The 22860-nt window shown below is 42.7% G+C and overlaps 1 protein-coding gene across 1 annotated transcript in view; it reads right to left on the reverse strand.

Annotated features, from left to right (window-relative positions):
- LOC124775898 (protein NDNF) overlaps positions 1-22860 on the reverse strand; it is a 266228-nt gene that overhangs the window by 90864 nt on the left and 152504 nt on the right. The gene's annotated exons all lie outside the window — the stretch shown is intronic.

Raw genomic sequence — 22860 nt, forward strand, 5'->3', positions numbered from 1 at the left:
CTCATAAATTAATGATAACTGCAGAATGTGATGCCACACAACGTGGCACTGCACAAAACTGTTGATAATAGCATAGGCACATAGGGAACACACACGACACAGATCTGCACGTCAACGGTATTGGTGAGAAGTTGGGAAAACCGTCCCGAAACACATGTGCTACAAAACGCCACTGTTCCCTGCGCATGTACCCCGACATCAGTATGGGATATGATCGCCATGCTCAAGTACACAGGCCGCAAAACGGGCTGGCATACTCTGGATCAGGTGGTCGAGCAGCTGCTGGGGTATAGCCTCCCATTCTTGCACCAGTGTCTGTCGGAGCTCCTGAAGTGCGCTAGGTGTTTGAAGACGTGCGTCGATACGTCGACCGAGAGCATCCCAGACGTGCTCGATAGGGTTTAGGTCTGGAGAACAGGCAGGCCACTCCATTTACATGATATATTCTGTTTCAAGGTACTCCTCCAGAATGACAGCTCAGTGGGGCCGTGCGTTATCATCCATCAGGAGGAAGGTGGGACCCATTGCACTCCTGAAAAGGCGGACATACTTGTGCAAAATGACATCTCGATGCACCTGACCTGTTACAGTTCCTCTGTCAAAGACATGCAGGGGTGTAAGTGCACCAATCATAATCCCACGCCACACCAACAAACCACGACCTCCATACAGGTCCTTTCAAGGACATTAAGGGGTTGGTATCTGGTTCCTGGTTCACACCAGATGAAAACCCGGCAAGAATCACTGTTCAGACTATACCTGGACTCGTCTGTGAACGTAACCTGGGACCACTGTTCCAATGACCATGTACTGTGTTCTTGACATCAGGCTTTACGGGCCCGCCTGTGACCAGGGGTCAGTGGAATGCACCTTGCAGGTCTCCGGGCGAATAAACCATGTCTGTTCAGTCGTCTGTAGACTGTGTGTCTGGAGACAACTGTTCCAGTGGCTGTGGTAAGGTCCCGAGCAAGGCTACCTGCAGTACTCCGTGGCCTTCTGCGGGCACTGATGGTGAGATATCAGTCTTCTTGTGGTGTTGTACACTGTGGACGTCCCGTGCTGTTGCGCCTGGACACGTTTCCTGACTGCTGGCATCGTTGCCATAATCTTGACATCACACTTTGTGGCACACGGAGGGCCCGAACTAGCCATTTTCAACACACAGTCACTTCTAGCACGTCTGAAAACGTCTGCACACTTACTGGCTGCACCGTACTCTGACATGCACCAACACATCTCTGCGTATGTGGACTGCTGCCAGCGCCACCGTGCGACGACCGCAGGTCAAATGCACCGCATGGTCATACCCCAACTTGATTTAAACACGCAAACCGCCCACCAGAGCGTTGTTTCACCATGTATCAGCATTATCCTTAATTTATGAGCACGAGTGCAGATATTTGATTTTTTAATGCAATGTAAGCCATGAGAAAATTGCCTGTTGATCTGGGTCTGGAACCTACAGCCTGATCCTTCGCAAGCATTTCTCTTAGCCCACTGGACTCGCACGTCCATGGCTCGGCAGAGGTTTTCAGTCTCCTATCAGGACTATTCTGTATCCTTAGACGATATAACGAAAGAGCACGAAGAAAGAAAAGTATAGTTCAGCACGTAATCTATCCAGAAACAGTGCACGAAGAGAACAGAACGCATCAATGGAAGTGTGTCATGACATATGTGATGCCTATAAAATTTCTAGAAAGTCTTGTTCGACGAAATTTCTTGCAAAGGGAAAGGAAAACAATGTAGACTACGAATCGCTGAGACATTGGACATGCTCAGGTAGTATACAGATGGAAATCAGAACTTCTTTACTTCTTCAAAGGAAATATTGTGGCATTCACATTAATCGATGTAGAGAAATTACTGAGAACCTTAAACTAAAAGGCCAAATGGAGATGGAATCTCTTGAAACGATGCATTGACTTTATGGTGGCAAAGCTGAGCGTTGTAAACTAAGCAAGCAGTGCTGTGGGAGTACAGCCACATGAAATTCTACTCTTCCCTTCCCTTATACCTCAAGGCATACACTAGACAGGAAGCTATTGAAAATGTTATCCCATTTTACGGAATACGGAATCAATAATAACGTAAACTCGACAAATGGCTGCCCAGACTTCACCATTTTCCAGCTTGCAGACTGATTTTAAGAAAACGGGGAGTTAAATAGAATTATTTTCTGTCCTGTTACTTCAGTGCTCATATTGACATGCTAGTCGTGACAAAACGTTAGCCAGTGTGGTCCGGTGGTCGTACCCGTTTTGGATCAGGTTTGTAAGTTTTCATCTTTTTTGAGGAGCCTAACTCATCTGTGTCTCGCTCTGTTCCGCCTTCCTCTTTCTGTCTTGGCAGACCAAAAGAAACTCTACCAAAGACATCATAAGATTAAGAAGGTCCATATTACTGTCTTTCAAAGACTGGTTTTCAGTACACTATTTTCTGTAGAGAAACCAGCAGTTGACAACCGGAAGATATATGAAGTGCAGAAAACACTGGTGTAACGCCACTGAAATCGGAATCCTCTGACAGAACGAATCTGATCTTCTATTAGACGTGCGCAATACAGCTTCCTCAAAAAATTTGTGATAGAGCAACCGTGTCCATTTAAAGTTGAAATTATGCCGGAAACACCTAACACGCTCACTTCTGGTAGTACAGATTTAATGTCCGATGCATATCTATAAGATTCTGTGTAGAGTATGTGGAACAATGTTCTCTTCTGCATCTTTTACTGTACGCTTTACTCTCTTATTTTCCATTTTTGAGTTGACTGCAGGTGCATGTGGAAAAGAAGTGTCTTCTACCATCCCAGCTAAAAGTCTGTGCGGGTAAGAAAACTGCTGATCTCATCCGCAGCTTCTCCAAAAGTCTCCTATTCGCATCTTCGAATATGAAAGTAGTGTAAACCATTGGTTTTGGTTCCATCCGTTTTGCGGCAGCTCTGGCGGTTTACCTGTGCCCAGCCTGAATTTTCGTCTGCTGAAATCACTTTATAATCCTCAGGCTAAAAAGCGTATGGACCGATCATGACCACGTTTTGAAATAATGTAATCTGTCATATTCTTCACACTTTCCTTGAATTACAACATTCTATCATAATTACGTAAATAGATTTTACAAAGTTTCCCACAGAATATTTTACTCAAAACTGGGAATTCAAATGAAGTCGTGTTGGAGCGTTATTCATATAGTTTATTTATCTAAAGTTGTTGGTTTCACCACTAACTTGGATAGTGTTACGTGATTCTCGTTGCACTATTGTTTTGTTAATACATGTTTACCAGTAAACGACTAAAACGGTCACCAAATCCCAATTGCACGTTGCCTCTCTAACAGCTTCCAGGGGCACAAAAATTTGATTTCCAGTGTTTTGTGTAATTACTGACCGAATTTAAAAATTAAATATGCCCTCATAATCCACTCATTAAACGTCTGACACACTGAGCAAGTATTAAATATACAAACTTTGAATATGTCCTAAGGCAGCTAACCCATGGTGTACAAATTACCCAAACTTCATTCATCCATTATTTGAGAATGAGGGCACATAGGAAGTTTAAACAGTCTTTACACTTAATTTTACACCTTTTCTAATTTTTTTCTCGCTAACATCCGCCAAAAAATACACTGAGATGACGTAGTTCATGAGACTACGATATGCACACCCATAGACGGCGGTAGTGTCCCGTACACAACGTGTACAAAGTCAGTGCATTGGCGGAGCTGTCATTTGTACTCAGGTGATTCACGTGAAAAGATGTCGACGTAAGTATGGCCTCACGACCGAAATTAGAAGACTGAATGCGGAATGGTGGTTGGAGCTAGACGCGTGGGACATTGTATTTCAGAAATCGTTCGGGAATTCAATATTCCTGGATCCAAAGTGTCAAGAGTGTTCCGAGAGCAGCAAATTTCAGGCATTATCTGGGCATTATCTGTCACCAAGGACAACGCATTAGCCGACTGCCTTCATTTAATGACCGAGAGCAACGGCATTTGCGTAGAGTTGTCAGTGCTAACAGACAAGCAACAGTTGTCATGTGGATAAAAATCAGCACATTACAAAAGGTTTTTTATAACAAAAATATTTAAAAACATATAGCAGCTTGTTCAAACGGTCATGTCTATACATGCATCGCGCGCAGATGCTTGTTACATCTAAAAACACAGTAGACAGTAGCGACATCTGTTTACATAACCTGGACATATTCTAAACATTAAAAATCCACAGCTTAAGTAAACAGATATACTACTGTGAGCTGTGTTTTTGTGGTGAAACAAGCATGTGTGAGCGATATATAGATGGTCATGGACATTTGACGAAACTGCTTTATGTTTTTAAATATTTCATGTATGACAAACATTTTATAATATGCTGATTTTTATCCACATGACAACTTGGCATGAAGTCCAACGTAAAATGAACATGTTTCATTAGAAATGACTTTTGAAGTCTTAAGGATGACAGCAAAGTCTGTCGAAACCGTTTGTTTTCAATAAAGGAAAATTTGTGCGATCTTCCCTGCTGAATGTTTCTAGCAAGTAAAACTGATCGCTCCTTCGGTCTTCTCAAAATGAGAAAATTCAACCGTCAGCATTACTGCTGTGGCGTTTGTCACTAAGGGCACGACGCAACTTAGTTTTAATGTAGGCTGTAGCATTCCCCTGTTCAGCAAATTCCGCCAGTAACACACCATGCATATCCCAGAAGCCTGTCACTCGCACTTCCTTAGCAGACTGAGTCACTCTGAATATTTTCTTTGTTCTGCGGAATCAGCGTGGTTTCACTTCATAGGAGCCTACTTGATTTCGGATGTGTAGTGGTACGGCCACGACTCATCATCAATGACGATTCCTTTCAGAAAGTCATTCCCTTCTGCGGCATATCGCGTTAAATAACCCAAGGTTATCATCGTTCGCCATTCGTTGGCTCTTGTGGTTGTCTGTCAGGTTCTTAGGCCGCCAAAGAGCACTAAATTTACGATATTTGAACGTGTCATGAAGAAGATCATACACCGCACCTCAGGAAATGCTCAACTGCTGCAATAAGGTTTGCAGTTGCACACGCCGGAAGTTCAAAACTGCTGCCTCGATGGCTCTGCAGCTGTTAGCGGCCTCCTACAGCTGGGGGATGACTAACGTTCACCCGGCCCTCTTGGAAAAATGCACCAGCTGAAGACATTTCTACGGTCCATACAGCGCAATCATACATGCCACGTACATCCTTACGAATTTCATTCGGTTTATGCTCTTGGGCCCACAAATATTGAATTACACTTCGCTGCTCTTCACAAGTTGACGATAGTAACATACGCGACACATTTGTTTTGTAGTTCAGGCTTCTCTCGCTAGAGCTGCACATGAAAACAAAATACCCTCTGCACCACAAACTTGAAACTATATCATCGTGAAATTTCAACATTCCAGCTGCAGCAGCAGGGAGAAAAAAATTATTACGCTTTACTTTCCGATCCTCCCTCAAATTTCATACTCGCGTATTATGACTCTCTAGAGACTGAAAATCTTCTTGAAGGAATCAACAAGGATTCCACAAATAATGATCATGTGAAACACAGTTCCTTCTGTCTGTTCACAGAATCAAAATGCAGCAGATAATGCGCTCTAGCAGATGCCGTGCTCCGTGACTTGTGAAGGCGTTCATTACAGTACATCATTGTAATGGAATGTAATACGAGACACACTCGCTTTTATTATTACATTGACAGTCATATGCCATCCACAGCCTAAGGGCAGACAGATCTCATTTCGCAATAATTATATTTGTTCCAATGCATACTTAGTATTTATTGATATAGCTTAGCTGATTTAAAAACTGGAACACGCGTTTTGAACATATTGAAGAGACTTCTTTTCACCTTACACTTTGTAGGGAAGTACTTGTGTACGTCACAGTCTACATATTTGAACTTCTGTGCATTCGTCTGTATTGTCTCCACAGAAAAGGAATATTTATGGACGCGTCTGTTCTGATAGCAGGTTCATATCAGCAGATACAAGCAAAGACAGTCTTCTATAACTACAGTTTTAAAACTGTGCCTATTACCGTGTTTGCTAAATTACTTGTAAGTGATGGTGGCTGGGGAATACCGTCTACTTTTCCTTGTACGAAAATAACTGACCAATAGCATGCATAAGGATCGCGAGCAATATTCTATCCCTATCTTTGCTCTGTCCCTGCCATTACTCTCGTTTCAGGACTACGAGTTCCTAAAATACTCCTCCTGGAGGAGAAATATTTACTGACTCAAAGCTCCGTCTACTGGAAGCGTGATGTATGTCTGCAGTATGTTACGTCGTCCGGAAAAATCACCATAATCGATCAGATTCGAGACATTTAAGAGGCACAGTCCTTACCACGCTGACGATTTCTTTAAAAAGTCTACCGCTTATTTACACCATTCAGGTCACATCTGTGAAGGACATTAAGAAAAAAGTGATAAAGCTAGTATACAAGAAGTTTCTTTTCGCGTACGTCAATTAATTACACGAAAGTAAAAAGGCCACTCCTTACAGAGCACCTTGTGACTGTCACAGGCCCGGTACGTCACTTTATTCACTCATAGTATTAACACTGACTTTCAAAACAATATGTTTGATTAGTGAGACCTGTTGTTACTCAGCAATTGTTACCGAATAGCTCAGCTTTAATCCTTGCGATCGGATTAGAAACTTAAAAATGCGGCATCGTAATGGATACTGTCGATTTAGTAATATCTACATTTTCCATTTAGCCACTCAGTCCATTTAACTGGAAAATGTTTCATAGTTCCGTCCAAACCAGTACTATTTAAATCTACTCCGAATCTTTTACGGTCATCTCATCACACCGAACGAATTCATAGATGCGTTGCTAGGGTTGTAACTCGTCGGTACAGCTCACACGAAAGTGCAACAGAAGTGGTCGAGCAACATAAATTGGAATACCTGGAAGACAGACAATATAATTTTCGCGAAACACTGTCGGATACCTTTAGGTACCCCGTATTTGAAGAACCATCGCACATCACGCCACATAAATGACGTAAGTCAGATTAGGCTTCACAAAGAGACAGACAGTGATTTTTTCCTTGCTCAAAACACGAATGGAGTAGGACAGAAAACCGATATACCCTCTGCCATACGCTATACTACCCTTGCAGAGGATATACACTGCGCAAAAGAACTGAAGGGTCACTTTTTTTAAGCCCCGTCATTTATCCCCTTTGAGGGGCAGAAGAATGAAATTGGGCTCAAAGGGGCCTTCAGACTTCCTCTGTGATGACAAAAAAGCATGGCGCCCTGGGATGTCACCGTCTACCTGCGCGGCGCTTCAGACGGCTAGTTTATAAAAATGAAAGTTACGTTTGATTTATACCTAATGAAATACAACAAGGGATTAACTATAAAATGCCAACGCCCTTGTCGCAGTGGTAACACCGGTTCCCGTCAGATCACTGAAGTTAAGCGCTGTCGGCCTGGGTTGGCACTTGGGTGGGTGACCATCCGATCTGCCGAGCGCTGTTGGCAAGCGGGGTGCATTCAGTCCATTTGAGGCAAACTGAGGAGCTACTTGATTGAGAAGTAGCGGCTCCAGTCTCGGAAACTGACATACGGCAGGGAGAACGGCGTGCTGACCACATGCCCCTCCACACTCACACAGGTGACCCTTGTGGGCTGAGGGTGACACGGCGGCCGGTCGGTGCCGTTGTGCCTTCTTGACCTGTTTGGGTGGAGTTTAGTTTTTTAGTTTATTAACCATAAAAGACCACCAGTGATTGAGTAATCATCAATAAAATATAAGTATATACGAAACGTAAAGTAACCACATTGTCATATAGTTACAATAGCAGGAATATGTTGTTCTTCATACAGATTTTACAATGAATGGTGAAAAAATTCGTCACGATAAGAAGATAGATGATGTGATGGGTGCCACCTCACGTGAAGCAAGAGAAGTTCTGCTTTCAGAACTGCAGGTAGGTTGACGGCAGCGCACTCTCAGCCCCTGTCGGGAGCTGTTCGATCGCAGATTAACAACCACTTTGGTTGTAAAATTACCGTAGACTACCTTAGACTATCAAAAATAAGCGTAGACCACCGTAGATTTCCTAACAGTCGTGGTCAGTTAAGGTAGTAACCACGTTACCTGAACGTTAGGTGCATTGTGTACCTTTCGAGCGTTACCTAATGTCGATCTCTTTGTTGCGTATGAGATCGGTGTCACACTAGATTAGCCTAGAAACGGGAACCGGTGAACCGTTCAAATCGTTCAAATGGCTCTGAGCACTATGCGACTTAACTTCTGAGGTCATCAGTCGCCTAGAGCTTTCAACTAATTAAACCTAACTAACCTAAGGACATCAAACACATCCATGCCCGAGGAAGGATTCGAACCTGCGACCGTAGCGGTCGCTCGGCTCCAGACTGTAGCGCCTATAACCGCACGGCCACTCCGGCCGGCACCGGTGAACCGTCTAGTGACTTTGTGAGGATATATAAAGGGCCGCCTATCCTATGGAATGTTTATAGTCTACGTAATTTTCCTGTCTGATATTGAAATATAAACAGTATTTATAGCAGAACTGAATTTGTCAATGTTTAATTCCGATTTTGTTCGAAAGCTGTTGATTTGTTGTATAAAACAGAGGAACGTTGTAGTAAAAAAACATAAAAACAATACAGATTTATCATATAACGCTAGAAAATTTCCTCAAAAAAGGTAAAGTTAAAAAGAGAAATGAAATATGTTTCCGTTATTTACAAACAACTTTCACATTTATCAATAATAACAGGAAACTCTTGTCTTTGATCATGACGAAGAACGATATGTTGAGTACAAGAAACAACAATAACTGTATAGATTTTTTGTGTTTGTCCATGTAAACTGTACTTACACCAAATTCAATTGTTTTGTTTACATACAGGTAAAAGCGCAGAAGTTATGCAATCAACTAATTGTTCTTAGTTATAAAATTCAGTTTATATTTTTTAAGGACGTAAAATGTAATGGACTAACACTGTACGATGTGCGGTTCTAATTACATGCAAAATGTAAAACGAACAGAAACAAAGAAACTCCGCCGGTTCCCAGTTTCTTTCACACGTTCTTCGCGTTTCTTTTCGTACCGATGCTACCATTTACAATGTCATTTACATAGTGTACAAAAACTACAGCACCGTCGTTTTGGTAGAATTCAACTCTGGTAACGACTATAATCTCTGAAAATTTTAATTGAAACTACCGAAAAGCTAATCCTATTCATTCAAAATCTTATAGCAGCCTTTTTTTTGTACCAGAATAAATATTTTTTTACGAACTTCCAGCATGCTGGAGCAAATTATCTTAATCAGCAGAACGAAAAACTAGTCCAAGTTGCAACTGGGGCTGGTTTTTCAGTCTATTAAATAATTTTTATAATTAGTACTTCGTGATATTTCATCAGGTATAAATTAAACATTACCTTCAAATTGTCAGTCATTACCATGTTATTTTGTATAAAAATTTCACGTACGTTAAAATTTACTTCTTATTTGTGTCAATCTTTGTAAACGCAAGCGCTTTCACGCCACCTGTCGGCTTTGTTGGTCACTTCAGTTAGCCACATGAGCCCTTGCATAATATTTATTCACTTTTAACGTGTCTTGCCATGATGATTGAGCTTGTGGCATTTTACTTTTAATCTTCAACTTATCAACATTTCGTAACGATGACTATGCTCGCCCGGATAGCATAGCTGTCTAACGCACAGATTTCCGGAGTGGGAAGGAGCACCTGGTCCCCGGCGCGAATCCGCCCGGCGGACTTGGGTCGAGATCCGGTGAGCCGGCCAGTCTGTAGATGGTTTTTAGGCGGTTTTCCATCTGCCTCGGCGAATGCGGGCTGGTTCCCCCTGTTACGCCTGAGCAACTATGTCGGCGATTGCTGCGTAATCAAGTTTTCCACATACGCGTACACCACCATTACTCTACTACTCGTCTGGTGTGAGTCGTTCCCGGGGGGGGGGGGGGGGGGGGAGGGAGTAATCCACCGGGGACCGAACCGCATAATAACCCTGGGTTCTGTGTGGGGCGGCGGAGGGGTGAAGTGGACTACGATGGTCGTCATGGGGTTGTGGACCACAGCGGCTGCGGTTGGGACGGAGCCTCTCCGTCGTTTCTAGGTCCCCGGTTCACATACAACATACAACGATGACTATTTTATACGCGATAACGGACCATTCCTTTGTAAGCCATGATATGCTATTTCTCTCTCTGCTTTTATGCCTATTGATCATATATCTTCATTTATAAAATTATTAGGTCAGCTTTGTTTATTGCTTACAGCTTGGAACAGCCGAAAATTCTTGTTACAATTTGTATCACTAAAATATATACTGTACAGTTGCATGCAATGGGTATTTGGCATGATTTTTAACTTAACTACTGGTCGTTTTCGTTCTTCATTACCATCATCTTGCTAGATTGTGGTATGCTGTTCTTATTTTTAGCGGTACTCTGAAATCTGATGTTTTTTGTCATTTGAAAATTACGTAGTATCTGTCTGTAACACAACTTCCTGTCTTGTAAGTTTAACTTCATTCCCTTGTTATTTTTATAGTATTACAATTACTTGGATATAGATACAAGCCTTCTAAGATTTTTTTGTCCTGAATTGCTCTGGCAGACTTATAGCCTGCCTTGGTTTCTATGATGCTTTTAACAGCGTACTGTTATGGTCTTATTGGCCCATAATACGAGTGCCTGCCATTGAATGGTTGTTCTTATGACGACATTTTTCGATGTATATTCAGCCCATTTGTACAATCTGAACGGTAGGTTACCTTAAACACAGCAACATATTACCTATATGACAATGTTAGTGGATTTGTTATATGTTACTTTTTACTGTTGGTGTTGGCTCTCCTTACATATTTTGTTTAGCTTTTACACATTTTTTATATTCTACTTTACTGTACAAAATTTTCTTAGCCTATTTTTTCTCTGCTTGTTTATGTATTTGAAGATTATTGTTGAAAGCAATCGAAACTAGTCACCACGTTTCAACTGTATAATGTAAACTGCTGTGTAGGGAGTTTTTTATATGAAAAATTTTTATTCAATAAACGATCAGTTCTTGTCGACGAAATTCTTCTTTTTATCAGTGTCTCCGTCAACAACTACTTCCATTCATTATTTCTAGACACGCTCTCCGTGGATATTCTCGCTTCTCAAGCACCTAACTTACTTTCGTGTAGGGGGAACACGTTAATATTTATGAAAAAGGAACCTTAATATGTTTGGATATATAAATAACTACTGACAGAAATGTAACTGCGGTCGAAAATTAAAATGTAACACATATGCGGAGTAAACAATGACATGTCTGTGGGAGACAACGGAAACCTCAGCTTTATTGACTGGCTGTATGGTCTACATATTCACAGCGAAGCTACTGCAGCGGTGATCCAGGTTTAAGGGTGAGCATCTTGGATTCTTCTGAGCGAGTAAGTGAGGTTGAGAGAAGCTTCTCGAATAAGTAAACAACGTCACTAGCAAATATGTCACTGAAGTGCCATCAACAAGAAAAGCTTTCATATCATGTTGAGGAAACGCAACGTATGTGAATCTAACAAGGTAACGGTTACGAAATATTTTACCCAAAAGTTAAGTGTCCGTATAGCTCGCAGTTCTGTGTTTCTTCACGACTGGTTTAGACTGTGAATGCGATCTGTGGCACACTCGTAACTTATTTAACTCGTCGCTTAAAAAAAAGTCGTTATATGGATCAACGCATGTAATAGATCCAAATGCCTAATTTAATTCAAGGTGATTTTACTACAACGAGATTTCCAGTTTGAAGATTTTAGTTCAGTTCTCATTTTTCAGTTATTTAGAATTTTCACAATTTCCATGAACAGTTATTTTTATCTAAACCAATAAGATCAGAGTATTCGAAAAAAAACTATTTGAGAAAGGTCTGGTGACAAGAATGTATCTTAAAATATCTTGGTTTTGTTGCAGTAAAAAAATTGGTATAAGCCGTGTGTTGATTATGGAGCAAAAAACTGTCAAAGATCGACAGTGAACGACGAGACTGTTGAAATTTCCTTGTTGCCTATGACTTCGTTGATGAGTCAGTCCTAAACCGAACTCTTTGCGAGTCCGTGGCCTGTTTATGAAACTCTGGTTTTGCACTTGTGTTGTATAGGGAAACTGTCCAGCCGACTAAGGCGCGTCGTAACCCGGAGAGACGAAATATCCAGTCAAAGAAATTGAGGCTGGCGCGTCCCCAAAATAATGAACCATTTTTTAGGATCAACCTCTGATAGAAAGAGCAAGGGCCTGTGGCAGTAGTCGACTGTCTCCCGGAGGTCTTCATAGCTGGAGAACAGAGGTAGCAAGCCGGCTCCTTCAGCTACACCATTCACATTGATAGACAGTAGTCGAAGACTTCACAAGCAGACAGCGTCTGTCTCAATCTCATTACAAGCAATTCTAACCACTTTGTTCAGCTGTCACATGCTGCTATGTTATCTTTGTTTATTGCGAGATCATCCAACGTTCGTAAATGATATGATCACCTCTGACAACAAATACTACTTACTGCCAACTTCCTAGTAACGTTCATGCAGTTACTACGATTGCTTCAAAAACACTGCGATTCATCCATTAACGCCGGATATTTACGCAGATGAAGACTACTTGGTAGAACGGATCCTTCAAAAGAATATGGACTCCATAACATTCTGTGATGACGTTTCTGTGGCAGATCTTTCAGGTGATGACTACTACAAAGACGTCAACAAAGAAGTGATGATGGTTGATAATTTGCAAGTATCACTAGGCCTGTACGGCCTGATGTTCGTGTTCAGCACACCCAGGTAATTCAACCAAGAGCTAACAATGTTCAGAGACCTTGACCTGGACGTCATAGAAAAGCAAGCTTGAAGTAAAGAGGAAAAGAAGAACAATAAGAACGGAAGTCTAATGATAAAAAAGAAAAGGCAAAGAGGTCGAAAGAAAATATGAGTAATGAGAGGTTTGATGGTAGAAATGGAGAAAACGAGGAACAGCAAAAAGAAAATGAGAAGGGCAGTTTTTCAATCTGACATAGATATGTCTCTGAGCTAAGAAGAAGAAGAAGATGTGAAGATATGTCTGAAGCTTGCATAAGCCTAACGGAAAAGGGAAAAGACATTTGTGTTAATTCAACAGGAATAGATGACGAACTGCGCCCTCGCTGCTGACACTACGGTTTGTGGGCACATTCAAAGTGCTCTCGTTTGTGCACTCCTGAGGGATATTTATGTGAGATTTGCTCTAGGAAGTCAATAAATTTCATGTAAGCAAATTACACTCCTGGAAATTGAAATAAGAACACCGTGAATCCATTGTCCCAGGAAGGGGAAACTTTATTGACACATTCCTGGGGTCAGATACATCACATGATCACACTGACAGAACCACAGGCACATAGACACAGGCAACAGAGCATGCACAATGTCGGCACTAGTACAGTGTATATCCACCTTTCGCAGCAATGCAGGCTGCTATTCTCCCATGGAGACGATCGTAGAGATGCTGGATGTAGTCCTGTGGAACGGCTTGCCATGCCATTTCCACCTGGCGCCTCAGTTGGACCAGCGTTCGTGCTGGACGTGCAGACCGCGTGAGACGACGCTTCATCCAGTCCCAAACATGCTCAATGGGGGACAGATCCGGAGATCTTGCTGGCCAGGGTAGTTGACTTACACCTTCTAGAGCACGTTGGGTGGCACGGGATACATGCGGACGTGCATTGTCCTGTTGGAACAGCAAGTTCCCTTGCCGATCTAGGAATGGTAGAACGATGGGTTCGATGACGGTTTGGATGTACCGTGCACTATTCAGTGTCCCCTCGACGATCACCAGTGGTGTACGGCCAGTGTAGGAGATCGCTCCCCACACCATGATGCCGGGTGTTGGCCCTGTGTGCCTCGGTCGTATGCAGTCCTGATTGTGGCGCTCACCTGCACGGCGCCAAACACGCATACGACCATCATTGGCACCAAGGCAGAAGCGACTCTCATCGCTGAAGACGACACGTCTCCATTCGTCCCTCCATTCACTACTGTCGCGACACCACTGGAGGCGGGCTGCACGATGTTGGGGCATGAGCGGAAGACGGCCTAACGGTGTGCGGGACCGTAGCCCAGCTTCATGGAGACGGTTGCGAATGGTCCTCGCCGATACCCCAGGGGCAACAGTGTCCCTAATTTGCTGGGAAGTGGCGGTGCGGTCCCCTACGGCACTGCGTAGGATCCTACGGTCTTGGCGTGCATCCGTGCGTCGCTGCGGTCCGGTCCCTGGTCGACGGGCACGTGCACCTTCCGCCGACCACTGGCGACAACATCGATGTACTGTGGAGACCTCACGCCCCACGTGTTGAGCAATTCGGCGGTACGTCCACCCGGCCTCCCGCATGCCCACTATACGCCCTCGCTCAAAGTCCGTCAACTGCACATACGGTTCACGTCCACGCTGTCGCGGCATGCTACCAGTGTTAAAGACTGCGATGGAGCTCCGTATGCCACGGCAAACTGGCTGACACTGTCGGCGGCGGTGCACAAATGCTGCGCAGCTAGCGCCATTCGACGGCCAACACCGCGGTTCCTGGTGTGTCCGCTGTGCCGTGCGTGTGATCATTGCTTGTACAGCCCTCTCGCAGTGTCCGGAGCAAGTATGGTGGGTCTGACACACCGGTGTCAATGTGTTCTTTTTTCCATTTCCAGGAGTGTATATACTTTATTTTGATTGTATGCCTGTGACTATAGGCTGTATGTAAATTTTGTATTTTTTCCTAAAACTTACACTGTGTAATATAAACAAAAATACAGATTTTGAGTTATAATTATGCCTTCGTTAAAAAGTACTCACATTCCTTGTTGTGTAGTCAGTAAATAAACGTTAACACCAGCCGAATATCATTACTCCAGTCTCCTCTGATGTTCCTTTGTCAACTCAAATACGACATAGTATTTACTGTTTGTTAACAGTTTCAGCGAAATGACTGTTTTCCGCACAACGAATCGCTTACCTGTAGCGATTCAGTAACATAGAGGCTGAATATTCCTTAAAAGAGTTTATTGTGGGGTAGTCACGAATGTCTCTGAACGATTCTAAGAAACATTCATGATATCGACACATTGTTAGGCGCTTCAATCATCATTGTCGTACTCGTCATCGCCAAGGATTCATTCTGCACTAAAAAATCTCTGTCCATGCATAATTTCTTTCTCGTACCGTGGCTTCTAGATTAGCTTGTGGTTGAGAGTCTCGTTCCGTCGATTCTTTTCACTTATCCAAGTTAACAATATTTAGTTTTTATCTGATAGCCTCGTTTCTGTTTATATCCAGCAGTACGTTTCTACTCGACACTTCTAGGGATCGCGCTCTATTCTTCTGGTGGTGTTCTTAGTTTTCAGCATACAGATGAAAAACCAGTGACTGCACAGCCATTACTTCGTAGCCTTTAAACGTTTTCTCCTGTGTGCTGTTTTCAAAGTTCCCCTTGGTTTAACTGCACAAACACCGAATTATTTCTAAAAATATTATCACTGTATGTGTGCGTAACAGACAACAAGAATACACGATTTTTATGCACTGTTCTACAGCTCCGCTGTAAGTAATTATCCTCAATAGTATTAACTTTCTTTAAATGCCACAGCAATAATTTCTGTAATGATTATTATAGTACACCTAAGCTACTTTTATCAGCGGCAGGAAGGGCATCTGGGCTCCCTCTGCAACTAACACTGCCAAATCAATAGTAACACGGCCGAACCCGCGTTGAAGCGGGACAATGGCCCTAAGAAAGAAAGAAAATCAAATATCAGATGGCGCCGAACAAGATGTGCAAATTATATTTGTGTGCTTAATTTTGTTACCTGCAAGGAAGATGATGGTGGGCGGTTCTAGCAATTGTATGTTAGGGACTTTGATGGGAACATGGAACGCGTATGGTGGAGGGAGGGGAGGAGAAGTTACGGGAAGGGGGGGGGGAGGTGACAGAAGGTGGACATTTGAGTGATCATAAACTGACAAGTAAACCTACCAAATGGATACACTTCGATATTAATCAGCTTTGAATATGTTGTACTGCAGAGCAAAATAAGAACCACATAATTTCTTATAACTACCGATATGGCCTCTGAAAAAACTGGGTCGTAATATTTCTGAATGAATAGCGTCTAAAATGTAACAGATATGCAAAAAAAGCTTCAAAGAAAAGTTCTATGGTTTTCAATGTACGTTACAATAGTTCACCCCTCTTTGTAGAAATAGTCATTTTTTTCGAAATCTCCAACCCACAACCATTTGGTTTTTCATTTCTACATTTGACTAATAGTGAAACGTATAGCATTGTTAACATAAAGTTCAACCATTTTTGTTGAAATGGTATTCCAAAGATGCATTTGTCGGAAATAAACTAGAAATATGTCTATATTACAGTATTCGTACACGATATGTGTCCCCTTGAGCATCAATGGTCATGTTGGGTTCTTTAACAAATCTTTCCCAGTTAAAGATATTATAAACGTATATTCTACATATATCGTTATGCGTACATATTTTCTTTTAATTGTACGAAATACAAAAGTACCTTCTGTTGTATTTATGTCTTCTTTTTACGTTTGGCGGTTGTTTTCAAGTTGAATCTTTTCAGGTTTACTTACGTTATACTTGAAATAGCTTGTACATTATTGTAACATTACCGTGAATCCGGCAATAATGAGGTAGCGCAGAATTGTTCACGTCAAAAAATGCTGAATGAACTTCGATTTTCCTCAATAGGCACATCGAATAATTGCAATACCACTTCATCAAAATGATTGAATTTAGTGCTAATGGTGTTACACTCTTTGCTGTTAGTCAAATGTCGCAGTGAAAAACAAAATTGTGGAGGGGGGTGAGTGAACTTCGAAAAAAACTGGCGTTATCAACAAATCTGGGTGCACCACTGTAACAAACATCAAAAACCATAGATCTTTTGCTTGAAATTTTTTATATCTGTTACCATTTCAACGGAAGACCTCTTCATCCAGAAACATTAAACTCATTTTTTCAAAGGGGTGTTCCACACCCTAAATGGCCGCATGGGCACGTGTAAAAAGATGTGTCTCTTCTTTTGGTCCACACTACAACACACTCAAACCAGATCAAAATCGAAGTGTATTCCTTGGGTAGGTTTACTTGTGAATAAGGCGTGTTACAAATGATAGAATGTGGAATTTGTAGGGATGTTTCACACTGTGTGTCGACTTCAAGAGAATCATCCCAGAATTGGGTATAAGTGATTTAGGGAAACATAAATTTGAATGGCCAGACGAGGATACGGTTCAAAATGGTTCAAATGGCTCTGAGCACTATGGGACTTAACATCTGTGGTCATCGGTCCGATAGAACTTAGAACTACTTAAACCTAACTAACCTAAGGACATCACACACATCCATGCCCGAGGCAGTATTCGAACCTGCGACCGTAGCAGTCCCGTGGTTCCGGACTGAGCGCCTAGAACCGCTAGACCACCGCGGCCGGCCGAGGATATGGTATTACGAGGCAGCAGAATTTGTTTCGGAAGATGTGAGGTATGATGGCATGTTAGGCTTCAAACTTACGGAAGATTTTCTTTTTATAAATTGTTGGTTTTCGAGATTTGCCCATGCGCAAAAATGCTGAATGAACTTTGATTTACCGCATCAAGCACACCTAACGATTGAAGTACCACTTCATCACATATGACTTACTTTAGTACAAATGTTGCTCTGCGTTTTGCTGTTAGTCAAATGTCGAAATGAAAAATAAACGTGTGGAGGGCGTGTGTGGGTATTTCGAAAACAAAGAAAAAAAAAAAGAAAATGGGCCGGGACCCTAACCCGCGCTGCTGTGTTTAGCAATCTGCCTCGCTGATCGCACGGCTACCGAGGCGTACAATTGGTAACAAAGTTCTGTGGGCAACGAAAATTTTTCTTGCAGTTTTACTTTTCGATGTATCTTTCCATGAATCAAAATCTGTATTACCAAATAAATATTTCCTCATTGTAAAGTTAAAGAAATGTTAGCTGTAAGCTAACGGGGTCATACGATATTGTCAGAGGGTATAGTCAACTGGCTGTTGCATTATCGCTGAGCGCGCAAGTAGTTCCGTACCGTGCAGAGAAGAACGCAGGAGAGAGTTGATGGAGACAGTTGAGTCGAGTTACCCTGCAAGACTCTTTTTATTTGCGTTGGTGCTAAAGTATATAATGGCCCGACGTATAGTCTGGAGCGAACTGGCGAAGTATATGGCATTGAATAGGCGCAGTATAATTACCGAAAGAGGATGCAAACCAACATGAAGAGGATTGTGGGCCCAGTTTCTTTTGTTAAGGAGCTACAAGAAAAATAACCTGTGCTATACAGTGTCAACATACAATGTGTTACATTGCACCAACGGCATCTCAACCAGCAGTAAGACCCAACTAATTACTTGGTCAGACTTGTATGCGGCTAGCTATCGTCCTGGTACATTTTCTAATTGAATAATACCGAGTTATACTAAAGTTTTGACCTTCAGTTTTACCTAAGACAAAATACCCAAGTAGTGACCATCGTATCTATTATTGATGATCCAAGAGAATCCTGATGATTGAGAAACTGTTGCAGTGTTTTATGAAACAAATAATACTAATTAAAATTTCAGTAATTTGCATGACTACAATTAACAGAAGTTCTGAAGTCTAGTAAACAGTAATTTGAAAGACACTACTTAACAGAGCCAAATTCAGTAAGAGATTATTTTGTGTATTCTTCATGGATCAAAAAGTTTTCAATTTTACGCAACAATCAGTCGGAAATGTTTGTTATCGTCTTGAGCAAATAATAGTTGTAATTGCACAAAGTGATTAGCAGTAGTCGTTAATGAAAAGAATAAAAGTTGAAGTTGCATGAAACCAATAAGTCAGTAGAAACGTATCACGAACTTTGCCACCCTTTCACAATCGAAATCTTGACTTTTGGAAAAATGGCTCTGAACACTATGGGACTTAACGTATGAGGTCATCAGTCCCCTAGAACTTAGAACTACTTAAACCTAACTAACCTAAGGACATCACATACATCCACGCCCGAGGCAGGATTCGAACCTGCGACCGTAGCAGTTCCGCGGTTCCGGACTGAAGCGCCTAGAACCGCTCGGTCACCGCGGCCGGCTGACTTTGCAAATTACGTAACTTTAACTCACAGTAAAGTGATTACAGAATGACGCGTATCATTACCATAATTTTCAAGCTAAAAACAGCATTCAGGAATGAATGAGTAAAATGAAAGATAATAAGCATTGCAGTGAGTGAAGCCAGGAAATTTTTGCATTTACGTAACTGTTTACTCGTGATGAGGTTTTGTTGTTCTTTGAGGTTTACTAATTGAATTCCAATGAATTACTAATTAACTGAAAGGTAACTGTTCACTGTGAAATATCCGCTTGAAATTACGCTAGGGTAATATTTACCAATTTCGCGCTGTTTTTGCCTTGCAACAAAACCAGTCATTCTTCCGTAAAGGGACTGATGATCCTGTGGTTTTATCCCATTATACCCCAAACCAACCAATCTTACGTAAATTTCTCAGTATTAACAGACACTAATTATGGAGAAGGTAAATTTTGCTTATGTAGTGAGCTGGCGACCGTTGATTTTCATTGACTCATTTATTAAATTCGTAACATTTTCCACATTTAACTAACCACTGTTATTCCATATAGCCCAATTTTATATTCATTTAATTTAACCGGGTTTTCCTTTCTTGTCATCATCGATGCAGTTACTGAGCATTGTCATTGGCGATTAAGTTGTAACTGCACCTGCAATTTACGAATGTGATTTATTCTTCGGAGTAGATGCCTTTCTCGCACAACAGGAAATTTCAGGGACACGGTTTAAGTCATAATTAATCGGAACTGTAGAGAGAAGTTATAAGTTTACGGAAGATGTAGAGCTAGTTGTACCAGGTGATCAAAAAGTCAGTATAAATTTGAAAACTGAATAAATCACTGAATAATGTAGATGGAGAGATACAAATTGACACACCTGCTTGGAATGACATAGGGTTTTATTAGAATAAAAAAAAAATAGAAAAGTTCAAAAAATGTCCGACAGATTGCTCTTCATCTGATCAGAATAGCAATAATTAGCGTAACAAAGTACGACAAACCAAAGATGATGTTCTCTACAGGAAATGCTCAATATGTCCACCATCATTCCTCAACAACAGCTGTAGTCGAGGAATAATGTTGTGAACAGCACTGTAGAGCATGTCCGGAGTTACGGTGAGGCATTGGGGCGGATGTTGTCTTTCAGCATCCTAGAGATGTCAGTCGATCACGATACACTTGTGACTTCAGGTAACCCCAAAGCCAATAATCGCACGGACTGGGGTCTGGGGACCTGGGAGTCAAAGCATGACGAAAGTGGCGGCTGAGCACACGATCATCACCAAACGACGAACGCAAGAGATTTTTTACGCGTCTAGCAATATGGGGTGGAGCGCCATCCTGCATAAACATCGTACGTTCCAGCAGGTGTTTATCAGTCAGGCTAGGAATGATGCGGTTCTGTAACATATCGGCGTACCTCTCACCCGTCACGGAAGCAGTTACAAAACCAGAATCACGAATTTCCTCGAAGAAAAAAGGCCCGATAACGGTAGATGTGGTACATCCAACCCATACCGTGACTTTCTCGTCGTGCAATGGAGTTTCCACGATAGTTCTAGGATTTTCGGTAGCCCAAATTCTGCAGTTGTGGGCGTTGACTAACCCTCAAAGCGTGAAATGAGCTTCATCGGTCCACACGTTACTCAACCAATCGTCATCTTCCGCCATCTTTTGAAACGCCCACACCGCAAATGCCCTCCGCTTCACTAAATCGCCCGGTAACAGTTCATGATGTCAATGGATTTTGTACGGATAGCATCGGAGGGTACGCCTCAGTGCCAACTAAACAGTGGTGTATGGAATGCCGGTGCGACTGCACGAGCGCTGACTTCCCCGTGCATAGACGAACCCGCTACAGTCTCCTTTTCTTCCTGAACTACCTCAGCAGCATTACGCCTTGTGCTCCGTCGGCCACTACGGGGTCTATCGTCTATAAAACCTGTGGCTTCGAACTTCGAAGTCATTCTCGCCACAGCTACATTTGTCAACGGACTTTTACCCGTTCGAATCCCCTTCCTATGGCGATAGGATCGTAACGCTGAACTAGCACATTCCCCATTCTGATAATACAGCTTCACTAAAAACGCCTTTCCAGGTAACGTCAATATGCTGCGACTGCTGGCGCATCTGATTCTGTCTCTCATTACAGCTCCTTTTATACACGATTGTCATGCGCAGTCACTGACGTTTTGCTGTCCAGCGCCATCTGTCGGACATTTTGTAAACTTTTGTTTTTGTCATTCCAAGCATGTGTGTCAATTCTTACCTCTCTATCTACATTATTCCGTGGTTTATTAAGTTTTCAATTTATACCGACTTTTTCATCACCCGGTACATCAAGGTTCAGTTCTAGTAGCATGCTTCGCTTTCCGTAGCAAAGAAGAGTGAAAGAAAGACCAACGTCATCACGAGCCATCGCGCCTGATAAGCAGACAGGTAGACGGTGGTCGGGTTACTCATAAAGTACACAAAACACGAGTCGCCGCCAAAGAAGGAGGCGGACTGGATCTCGAGGTCGGCGACCAAGGTGGGAGGCGCCGCGGAGGTTCGGCAGACGGCGTGGTGGACGGCGGGCGGGCCTACGTGCCGGCCGGCCGGGGCAAGGGCCGCGGCCGGATCGTTACCTGCCGGGGCCCGCTTTGTTTACACTGCGCCGCGGCCGCCTGACCTTTCCCGCGTCCTCGCGCCGCCGACGCGACGGCCGCGATCTGTAGACGTCCGGCGTCGCCGAGCGGCGCGTACGTTACGCCGAGATTTGTGGCACGCCCGCGCTATCTGGCCATCTGCGGGGGTGCTCGTATTTGTCAGGTCGCCGCTGGGTGACTGGACCGGCTGTCTTCGGTTACCTCATCTTCCTTCCCAGAAGGTAGAGGAGCCCTGCAGGCTGAGCAGTCCTCCGTGGCTCACGTGGCCCCTACAGTTCTACGAACTGTCCGCGGTGACGGATTATGCAACCAATGGTGCTCGACGGTACCCGTTGCCCTTTCGACAGTAATAGTCCAAGGAAGTGACAGCTACTAGGTCTTCTACCCTTTTTTTTGGACCATCAGTTTTCTGTCAGATTTGTTACCGCTCGCCATGAATTCGTTTCCTGTGCCAATCTTTTCATCTCAGAGTAGCACTTGCAACCTAGGTTCTCAATTATTCTCTGGATATATTTCAATTTCTGTCTTCAGTTTTCACCCTCTACATCTCCTTCTAGTCCAGTGGAACTTATTCCCTGCTGTCTTAAAAAAAATGTCCTACAATCCTGTCCATTCTTCTTGCCAGTTCCTTTCCTCGCCGATTTAGCAGACAATCTCCTCATTTCTTACCTCACCAATCCACCTAATTTTCCACTTTCTTCTGTAGTACCACATCTCAACTGCTTCGATTTCTTCTGTTTCGGTTTTCAAACAATCTATGTCTCACTACCTTGCAATGCTGTGCTCCAAACGTACGTTCTCAGAAATTTCTTCTTCAAGTTAAGACCTATGTTTGATACCAGTAGACTTCTCTTGGCCAGAAATGCCCTTTTCGCCCGTACTAGTCTGCTTTTTATGTCCCCATTGCTCTGTCCGTCATGGGTTATTTTGCTGCCTACGTATCAAATGGTTCAAATGGCTCTAAGCACTATGGGACTTAACACATCTGAGGTCATCAGTCCCCT

This window comes from Schistocerca piceifrons, chromosome 2 (genome assembly GCF_021461385.2).
Source record: "Schistocerca piceifrons isolate TAMUIC-IGC-003096 chromosome 2, iqSchPice1.1, whole genome shotgun sequence".
NCBI classification, from domain to species: domain Eukaryota; kingdom Metazoa; phylum Arthropoda; class Insecta; order Orthoptera; family Acrididae; genus Schistocerca; species Schistocerca piceifrons.